Source organism: Notamacropus eugenii, chromosome 2 (assembly GCF_028372415.1).
Source record: "Notamacropus eugenii isolate mMacEug1 chromosome 2, mMacEug1.pri_v2, whole genome shotgun sequence".
Classification (NCBI taxonomy): Eukaryota; Metazoa; Chordata; class Mammalia; order Diprotodontia; family Macropodidae; genus Notamacropus; species Notamacropus eugenii.
In genome coordinates, this window is record NC_092873.1 from 404,895,740 (window position 1) to 404,905,118 (window position 9,379).

Genomic DNA, 9,379 nt, shown 5'->3' on the forward strand with positions numbered 1-9,379 from the left:
TCTCTGCTAATTGCTGCATAGATGACCCATGAATAAGACACTTTTCCTTTCTGGCCTCAGTATTCCCCCTCTTGCTGTTATTTTGTTTGTCCTTCCTTTTCAAAGAGGACCATGACATCAGGGAGGTGATGGCATGACTTGTAAGTGAATTGGATTTAAGTGAGAGACAGCTGTGCAAGTCACCAGCCTCACTTTCTCCTCCAGAGTCATCTGGGTCCAAAGGCAAAATATTGATCAGGATGACGGGAGATGGCCCAGCTCCTCCTCTCTAAAATGAGAAGGGTTTTGCTAAATGGCTTCTAAGACCCATCCAGCTTTAGATCTATGATCCCATGATCTTCACATTTGCTATCTTCATTGAACTTCTAGGAGTCAGTATTTTTTGGCAGATATGCTTGACTAGCCATTGAGTAAAAGGCCATTGAGACCCATCCTGTTTTCTTGCTTCATTTTGGGCCAGGTTTAAGATCTTTAATCTATTTTTCAGTCTTTGTGTTTAATAGCCCTATGGTATACTAGAAAGAACACTGTACTTGGAGTACAAGAGTTGAGTCAGAAACTCAGCTCCAATACTTACTAATTGTGCGACTCTGGGCAATCTTCACCTCCGTGAGTGTGTTCATCTATAAAATGAGTCGACTTTCACTAGCACTACCTTACAGGGCTTTTGTAAACCTTAAAGTGCTATATAAACATGTTATCATTATTTAGTCAATGATGCATTAGTATCCAGCGCTGCAGTCTATATTGCATAAAATAACATCCCACTCCAGGACAGTTGAGTAAAGAACGTTGCACAAATATGGCCCATTTTGGGAGACCTGGGGGGACTTCCTGAACTAACAAGGACAAAAGTTTCTGTTGATCTTAGCAGAAAGCTCCTTTGGGGTGTGGTCCTCAATAACTGGGATGTGCCTTAGAAAGCTTCACCACACTGGTTATAAAGACAAGGATTTTGAGCGTTATAGAGATTCTGGATGGATTTGGAGTCAGGTAGACCTGAGTTTGAATCCTGATTCAGGCACTTAACAACTGTGTGACCTTGTTACAACTTTGAAATGTCAATTTCTTCTTCAGAAAAATGGGAATAATAATTGTATGCACCATACAGGGATGCTGTGGAGATCAAATGAGATAATATACGTAAAGTGCTTTGCAAATCTTAAAAAGCTATACGAATGTCAGATATGACTGCATTACTACAGGATAGTAATATGCTTATTTTGAGTGAGATTGTAATGAAAGGAAATATGGCTTATTGTAGCTGTTGTTTCCTTTCAAAAACTTTTTTAAAAAATTGATTCTTTTAAAAATTACTTAATTTATTATTCATTAATTTTTAGCTTGCTGTAATGGGGAAATCAATGGATTCAGCACTAGGAAGAATTGTGTTCAAATCCTACCTCATTCACTTACCACCTATGTGACAAAGAACAACTCCCTTAAACTCTCTCAGCCTCAGTTTCTTTAATGATAAAATGGGGAAAAATCATAACACCTACCTCACAAGATGGTTGTGAGGATCCAAAGAAATATATTAATATGTAAGGTTATATTTGTATGTAATATATGTAAAGAAATAATATGTATAAAGTTCCTTAAAGACCTTAAAATGGAAATATAAATGTCAGTTCTGATCACACAGAGAACATCCCAGAGAAAATCAGAGATGCAAAGAGAGAGAATTGTACATCAGTAACCAAACTGGACAAAAAGACTCAATTTTCTTATATCCAGCCTGGAATGCCAACCACCACATCATTTCCTCATGATCTCGATAGAAAAAATCAGAAAATACTGAAAGAAAGCAACTTCAATCCAGTTCTATATTAAGGGTTCTGAAGAAACAAAATAAACTCAGTTAAGGAAAAAAAACTCTCATTGGAATAATGACTACTGAAGGGACTTAGACCTATATCACAGGCATCAAAGAAATAATTCATAATGTTACTCTGAGGAGTAACAAACTTACATGGAGAGATACACTCCCCACAAGATTTTATAGCCCTATTTCAATACTGAACCAAGGCAATGTAAAACTATGTTAGGGGTGGGGGAACCTGCAACCTTGAGACCCCATGTGGCCTTCTAGGTTCTAGGGTGTGGCCTTTTGACTGAGTCCAAGTGTTATAGAACAAATCTTTTTATTAAGGGGATTTGTTCTATGAAGTTTGTATTCAGTCAAAGGACTGCACTTGAGGACTTAGAGGGTCATATGTGGCCTCAAGGTCATAGATCCCCCACTCCCGACTCTGCAAAACTCCAGAAGTTTACAGACAAGCTCATGCATTTAGAAAGAAGAGAAGAGAACAGCATCAGTAAGATGCTAGCTTTTACCTTCACACTACTGTTTTTTCCTCAAACAATGCAATTTCCAGTTCTCTAAATAAACTTCTCATGATTTTTGTGTAGACTTGTTTATCTGTGTTTCAAGCCAAGCTTGGGGTATTTTGCGCACAATTGTCTATGTGGAAGGAGAATCTTGATTGGTGGAGAGCATGCTGACTGAGATTCTGTAGGTGGAACACTCTGGTTACACTTGTGTGTGTGTATGTGTATGTGTGTGTGTGCATGTGTGTGCGTGTGTGTGTGTGTGTGTGTGTTTTATCCCCTTACTAGACCTTAAGTTCCATGAGAGAAGTAGCATTTATCTAAGTTTAGGGTCTCAGAAAGTAGTACAGAGCCTTGCATGCAGAAAGTGCTTAATATATATTTATTGAATTGAACCATTCTCCGCACCCTCCCTCCCCCCAGCCCTTTACTTCATTCTTCTCCAAGTCTACCACCCACAGGTTTCCTCCAGTGATCCGGCATGTTGGGGATTTGGCAGACCTGGTAGGTAGCATTCATTCCAACCTGGACCCACTCTCATCTTGGCTTTGCTGTGATTTACACGAGATTCAAGTTTCTTTAATCACTTTCATTTTTAAAAGCTTGAGTTGTTGTTCTTTTGTTTGTTTTTTTTTCTTTAAAAGTAAACATTTTAAAGGGTTTGGTTTATTTTTGTATTCTTTTTTTTAACTTGTTTTTCTTTCCATTTCTTTCATTTCTTCCCTGTCCTCTTTCTCTTCTTTCTTTTCTGTTTGATAGGCTGGGGAGAGGGAGAGTAGGCTTTCATTTCTTCAACCCAGGCTCAGGTTGTTCGTATCCCCTCTCATTAGTCTACATCCCCCAAATGCCAACACTGGGCAATGGGGAAAGTCCTGAAAGAATTTTAGAATTATTTTACTACCCTGGTTCATCATGGTACTCTCAGCACATTAGAGTATGACTTAACAAACTGCTGTTTTCCTGAGTGTCTTAGTTTTTGAATTTGTAGAAATGAGAGAAATTACAAGCAGCTCCATGCATCTGAGTCCAGACTCTGATTGCTCACAAAGAAAGGTTATTACTTAAAATTGTGAATGGGGGTTAGTCTTCTCATAATGCACTACAGTAACCTCTGTTCATTCCTTTCATTCTTTTGAAGATTTCCGTGGTGTGATCTGCACACCAAAACAATTCATTCCAAGAGGCGGAGGCTGAATGAATGCTTCACAGGCATGCCACACCTGCCTTGTGCTAAGACCCCTGCTCAGCAGCAGGAGTCTTTCAGAAAGGACATAGCTTCTATCCTGACCAACAATTTTAGACCCTCTTTGTAACAAGCTAGGGTGATGAGTTATACTCTTCTCCCCCTATCCCTTTCTGAATTCCTAGCATTCTTTCCAGCTGTATGAGATACCAGTTTAACTGTACATGTTTCTGGAAAATCTGAAATTTCAGGCTGTAGATACATACCACTGCTATTGCTGCTGCTGCTGCTGCTGCTACTACTACTACACATATTGTTGAATTTTCCTAAAGAGTTAGATCAGTCTCATCTACTGGAGCTCCCTCTCTGTCCTAAGCAGATCAGTTAAAACATTTCTTGACTTACCTTAATAATTTCATCTTATAAGTAAAGAGGCATCAGGGCTTAGGTCTGTAGTTCTTGCCACTGGGGAAGCTGAGGCTGGTGGATTATCTACAGTGAATCTCTCTTTCTGTGCTATGAGCTAGCCTTATGTTCAGGTAGGTTCTGCTAGACTTATCTCTCTCTACCTAGGAGGAGCGCTAGTTCATTGTAATCTGCTTTATAGGAATAACTGTGTCTTATTTGTTTATTATGATTATTATTAAGTATTCTGTAATTTAGAAGTAATTTTTGATGAATGAATAAAACATTTATTAAGTTCTTTCCCTGTGCAAAGCACTGTGCTAAGGGCTAGTGATACAAAAAGAAAAGGAAGATACTTCTTGTTCTCTTATTAATAATAAACAATAATAATCTTCCACTAGAATATGAGCTCCTTGAGAGAAGACAATGCATATGGAAGGTTTAAGTTGCAACTCAGATGGAAAGGTCTCATGGTGCTTAGCATGTAGTAGCAAAGTAGATGGTAATGCCTCTTTTTTGATCTCATTTCCATTGATGAAATCAAAAGAATTTCTGATTCTGAACCATATGACACTGGGCTATAAGTATAGCTATTCCCAAGGCTCTTAGGTTCAGGACCCAGAACTGTCCCTGTAAGAATCTAAGGGAAGATAGTACTCAAAGTGGTGGTGGTGTGAGCTGCCTGATTTACATTGCCTTTAGTCTCTCCTTCAGGAGCTAGGATGGCTTGCCTGCCCTGTAAATCATAGTTGGTTGGAAGCTGGGGAGGATGGCTGGTTCCTGATCCACAGGTGCTGCCCTCTCAGACAGTAATTGTGAAGGAGAAGCTGGAAGCTAGACTTGTGATCTGAGACATGCTGCCCCCTCCCCAGGCTCCTGTAGTTATCCACCTATTGGTGGGAGTTGGCCAGAAGCTCTTGCTGATCAGGTCGAGAAAAGTGAGTATCTTTTTCACAACCTCCATAAAGCTTTTGGGGGCTAGCCTAGAAGCAGATCTAGTGGCCTTGAGGAAACTGCTATTCTTAAGGCTCTTCGATTCAGGGTCCTAGACTAGCTCCATCATGCTTTGAGATGAGATAGTGGTCAAAATGGTGGAGGTAGTTTTTAAAAGAGAAAATAGGGGTCAGGTTTTGATAAACTGACATTCTTGTTACTCTGTTCATAGTTCACTTGACATTCCATATGCTTGCTGTTTCAATTTGTGTTAGATAAATATGTACTCCTCTAAATCTCTTGAGTACTCCCCTTGAGTAAAATTATTTGTAGAGTTAAGATTTGCAGGTACCCAATAACAAGTAATCAATAACCAAAACTTAAAAAGATTCTAGGAGTTCAGGACCTAAATGGATTTGGGGGTTCACCAGACTTAATAAACTAGAGAAAATTATGTGCTTCCTCTAAGCAGACCATTTAACACCAATTGCATCTAGCCATGCTCCATTCTTCCTAACCTACAGGAATTTGAAATGCCATCTTGAAATGCTGTGAACCAAAGGGAACAAAGGCTGCCAGCATCTTCCCTTCCTATTGCCTGTGGGCATTTGAGCTGTTGACTTGAAATATCCATGGAAGAGAGGAGAATTGGTCAGGCCTACAGCTAACTGGCATTTCAAATGACTGCAGATTTTGCCCCAGAGGAAGATGTGGATAAAATACCAAGATGGTCATCATTATTCCTTAAGATTTGTTCATTTCCTTTGTTAAATATTTTGCTGATCTTATTCTCAAAGAAAGCTTAATTAGTGTAGGTTAAAATCACAATAACTTTGATGCTGTTAGAGTGGAGAGTTAGCCTTTAGTATGCCTGTATTAGTGATTTAAAAGCCTTTCTAGTGCTTAGAACATTTTGTCATGTCAAAAGGCTCAAGTACAGCCTCTCCATCTTGTTGTTGCTAAAAAAAAATCACTAATATTAAAGCAAATTTTGACACTGCTTTTAGGGAGAAATAAACATAGGCAGCATGGTGTTGGGGAAAGAGCAACAGGCAGAAAGTCAAACAGCTTGAGTTCTGGTTCTGGCTACTAAATTACTCCATATATTATCTTGGGAATCATCATGCTTTAGTTCAAACTCTCTGTTTCCTCATCCCTAAAATAAGAGAGTTGGACTAGATCTTGAAGAGCTCTTCCATTTCTTGCACCATATGATTTCAGAGTTCTATGATGGTCTTAAGTAAATAATGAATTCATTTTAGAATAGCATTAACCTATATTTATGGTGGCCTGCATTGTGCTAGATTGTGGAAGATACAAGATAAAACACAATGCCTGCTTTGAAGGAATTTACTTTGGTTGGGAAATAAGACACAAAGATATGAAAACTTAAATATATGAGTATATATTGAGGAATATGAGAATATATGAGTCCTTGTCAATTCCCCTCCCTCCCAAATCCCTGTACCATAAACTTTAAAACACAAACTGATGAAAGTGAATAATTCCAATAACAAATTCAGTAGGCAAACAAAAGAAAGACCTTCAATGTTATAGGAAAGGAAATTTGTATTACACAAAACTATTTTGTACTCCCAGAAATTGCAAAAGGGAATGGAATATGTTCCAAATCACAAAGAAGCTCAGGATAGAATCCAAAATGGCATACTCTAAAAACCTGAGCCTAATCATCAATGAAAATACAGGCAATCAGTAAAAGGGAAGTATTCAAAGCATTCCTACAAAAAATAACCCAAACCCAAAACCACGTGTGAAAAGCTTATTAGCTTTGAAAACACCTCAGACAATAGAAACACAAAACCGTTAAACAAAAAACAGCAACAGGGGTAAAGTAAAAGCAGAGACTTCCCGAGCTCTTCTCCAAATACCTGTAAAAAATGACTCAAAGCAAATTCTAGAGCTACAGAACCTACAAACTGACAGAGTAAAACAAATCCCTAGCCCAAGATAATCTAGAAAGTCAACAGGAAGGTCTATCTCACTGGGCAGGTAGCAGAGCTTTGTCTGGTGTGGCCCACACAGGCATAGACAGGCTGGAGCAGGACTCAGGGGCTGAATCTTTGGCAACTGTGGCAGTTTTCAGACTTCTCAACCCACAAATACCAAAAATGTCAGTGGGAAAACTCTGTGGGACCTGAGTGAAAGAGAAGCAAGACTTCACCTTCTGGCCAGGTCTGGCCCTAGCCCCAGCAGAGTGGTGGTGGTGGCAGCAGTGGCAGCAGCAGTAGCAGCTGCAGCAGAAGCTGCTTCCAGAGTTCTGAGCCCACAGACAGTGGGGGATTGAATATCTGATACAAAATTCCTGAAGCCTGGGGCAGTATACCTACCCCACCCCCACCCCCACTGGAAGCCGAGTCCTACCTTGACAAAGAGTTAGAAAGTCAGGTATTTGACTGGGAAGATGAGTAAGCATAAAAGAATTCAGACTATAGAATCTCACAAAGAAGAGCAAAACATACAATCAGAAGACAACAAAGTCGAAGCTCCTACATCAAAAGCCTCCAAGAAAAAATATGAATTAGTCACAGGCTATGAAAGAGCTCAAAATGTATTTTGAAAATAAAGTAAGAGGAGTAGAGGAAAAATTGGGAAAAGAAATGAGAGTGATGCAAGAAAATCATGAAAATGGAATCAACAGCTTGCTAAAGGAGACCCAAAAGAATATTAAAGAAAATAACACCTTAAAAATAGACTAACCCAAATGATAAAAGAAATCCAAAAAGCCAACAAGGAGAAGAATGCCTTAAAGAGCAGAATGGGCCAAATGGAAAAGGTGGTCCAAAAGTTCATTGAAGAAAATAATTCCTTCAAAATCAGAATGGAGTAAATGGAAGCTAATGGCTTTATGAGAAATCAAGAAATTATAAAACAGAACCAAAAGAATGAAAAAATAGAAGACAATGTGAAATGTCTTATTGGAAAAACCAGATAGATCCAAGAGAGAGAAAATAGAAATTAAAAAAATCCACTGATTGTCTCTGGAAAGGGATCCTAAAAGGAAAACTCCTGAGAATATTGTAGTCAATTTCCAGAGTTCCCAGGTCAAGGAGAAAATATTGCAAGCAGCCAGAAAGAAACAATTTGAGTATTGTGGAAATACAATCAGGATAACACAAAATCTAGCTGCTTTTACATTAAAGAATTGAAAGGCTTGGAATATGATATTCTGGAGGTCAGAGGAGCTAGGATTAAAACCAAGAATCACCTACCCAGCACAACTGAGTATAATCCTTCTGGGGAAAAATGGATATTAAATGAAATGGAGGACCTTCAAGTATTCTTGATGAAAAGTTCAGAGCTGAACAGAAAATTTGACTTTCAAATGCAAGAGTCACATCAAATACAGGAAAGAGAAATCATAAGAGATTTATAAAAGTTGAACTTTTGAATGCTACAGAAAGGAGAGAGTGAGGAGGCTGTGTCTGGCTCACACTCCCATAGCCATTGCAGTACATTGAACTCCATAGAGACAGCTCCAGGGCAAGCAAGAGCTAGACAGACACTGGGCTTCTCTGTGAGGCATGGAGGGAAAGTTGTCAAAATGGGCAAAGGTGATTTTAAGAAGTCGAGAGGGAAAAATGTCATCACATGCCTTCTTCATAGAAACCTGCCAAGAGGAACACAAGAAGAAACACCCAGATGCTTCTGTGAACTTCTCAGAATTTTCTAAAAAATGCTTAGAAAGGTGGAAGACAATGCCTGCTAAAGAGAAAGGAATATTTGAGGACACGGCAAAAGCTGATAAGGTTCATCACGAAAGAGAAATGAAAACCTATATACCACCTAAATGAGAAACAAAAAAGAAGTTTAAGGATCCCAACTTGCCCAAGAGGCCTCCTTTGGCATTTTTCTTATTCTACTTTGAGTATCATCCAAAAATCAAAGGGGAGCATCCTGGTCTTTCCATTGGAGATATGGCAAAAAAAATTGGGAGAAATGTGGAATAATACTGCTGCAGATGACAAGCAACCTTATGAAAAGAAGGCAGCTAAACTGAAGGAAAAATATGAAAAGGATGTTGCTGCCTACTGGGCTAAAGGAAAACCTGATATTGGTAAAATGGGAGGAGTGGTCAAGGCTGAGAAGAGCGAGGAAAAGAAGGAGGAAGAGGAAGATGAGGAAGATGAAGAAGACAAGAAGAAGGATGAAGATGATGAGGAAGATGAAGATGATGATGAATAACTTGATTCTAGAGCAGTTTTTTTCTTGTCTATAAAGCATTTAACCTTCCTATACACAATACACTCCTTTTAAAGAAAAAAGTTGAAATGTAAGGCTGTGTAAGATTTGTTTTTAAACTGTACAGTGTCTTTTTTGTATAGTTAACACATTATAGAATGTGTCTTTAGATAGCCCTATCCTTTAGTGGTATTTTCAATAGCTACTAACCTTACCTGGTACAGTATGTGGGTTGTAAATTGGCATGGAAATTTAAAGCAGGTTCTTGTTGGTGCACAGCACAAATTAGTTATATATGGGAATGTAGTACATTTTCATCTTCAGTTG

General features: G+C 38.7%; 1 pseudogene; it reads left to right on the forward strand.

Moving 5' to 3' along the window:
- The first annotated feature begins 8,414 nt into the window (after positions 1-8,414).
- Positions 8,415-9,055, forward strand: LOC140524107 (high mobility group protein B1 pseudogene; annotated as a pseudogene).
- Positions 9,056-9,379: the final 324 nt, after the last annotated feature.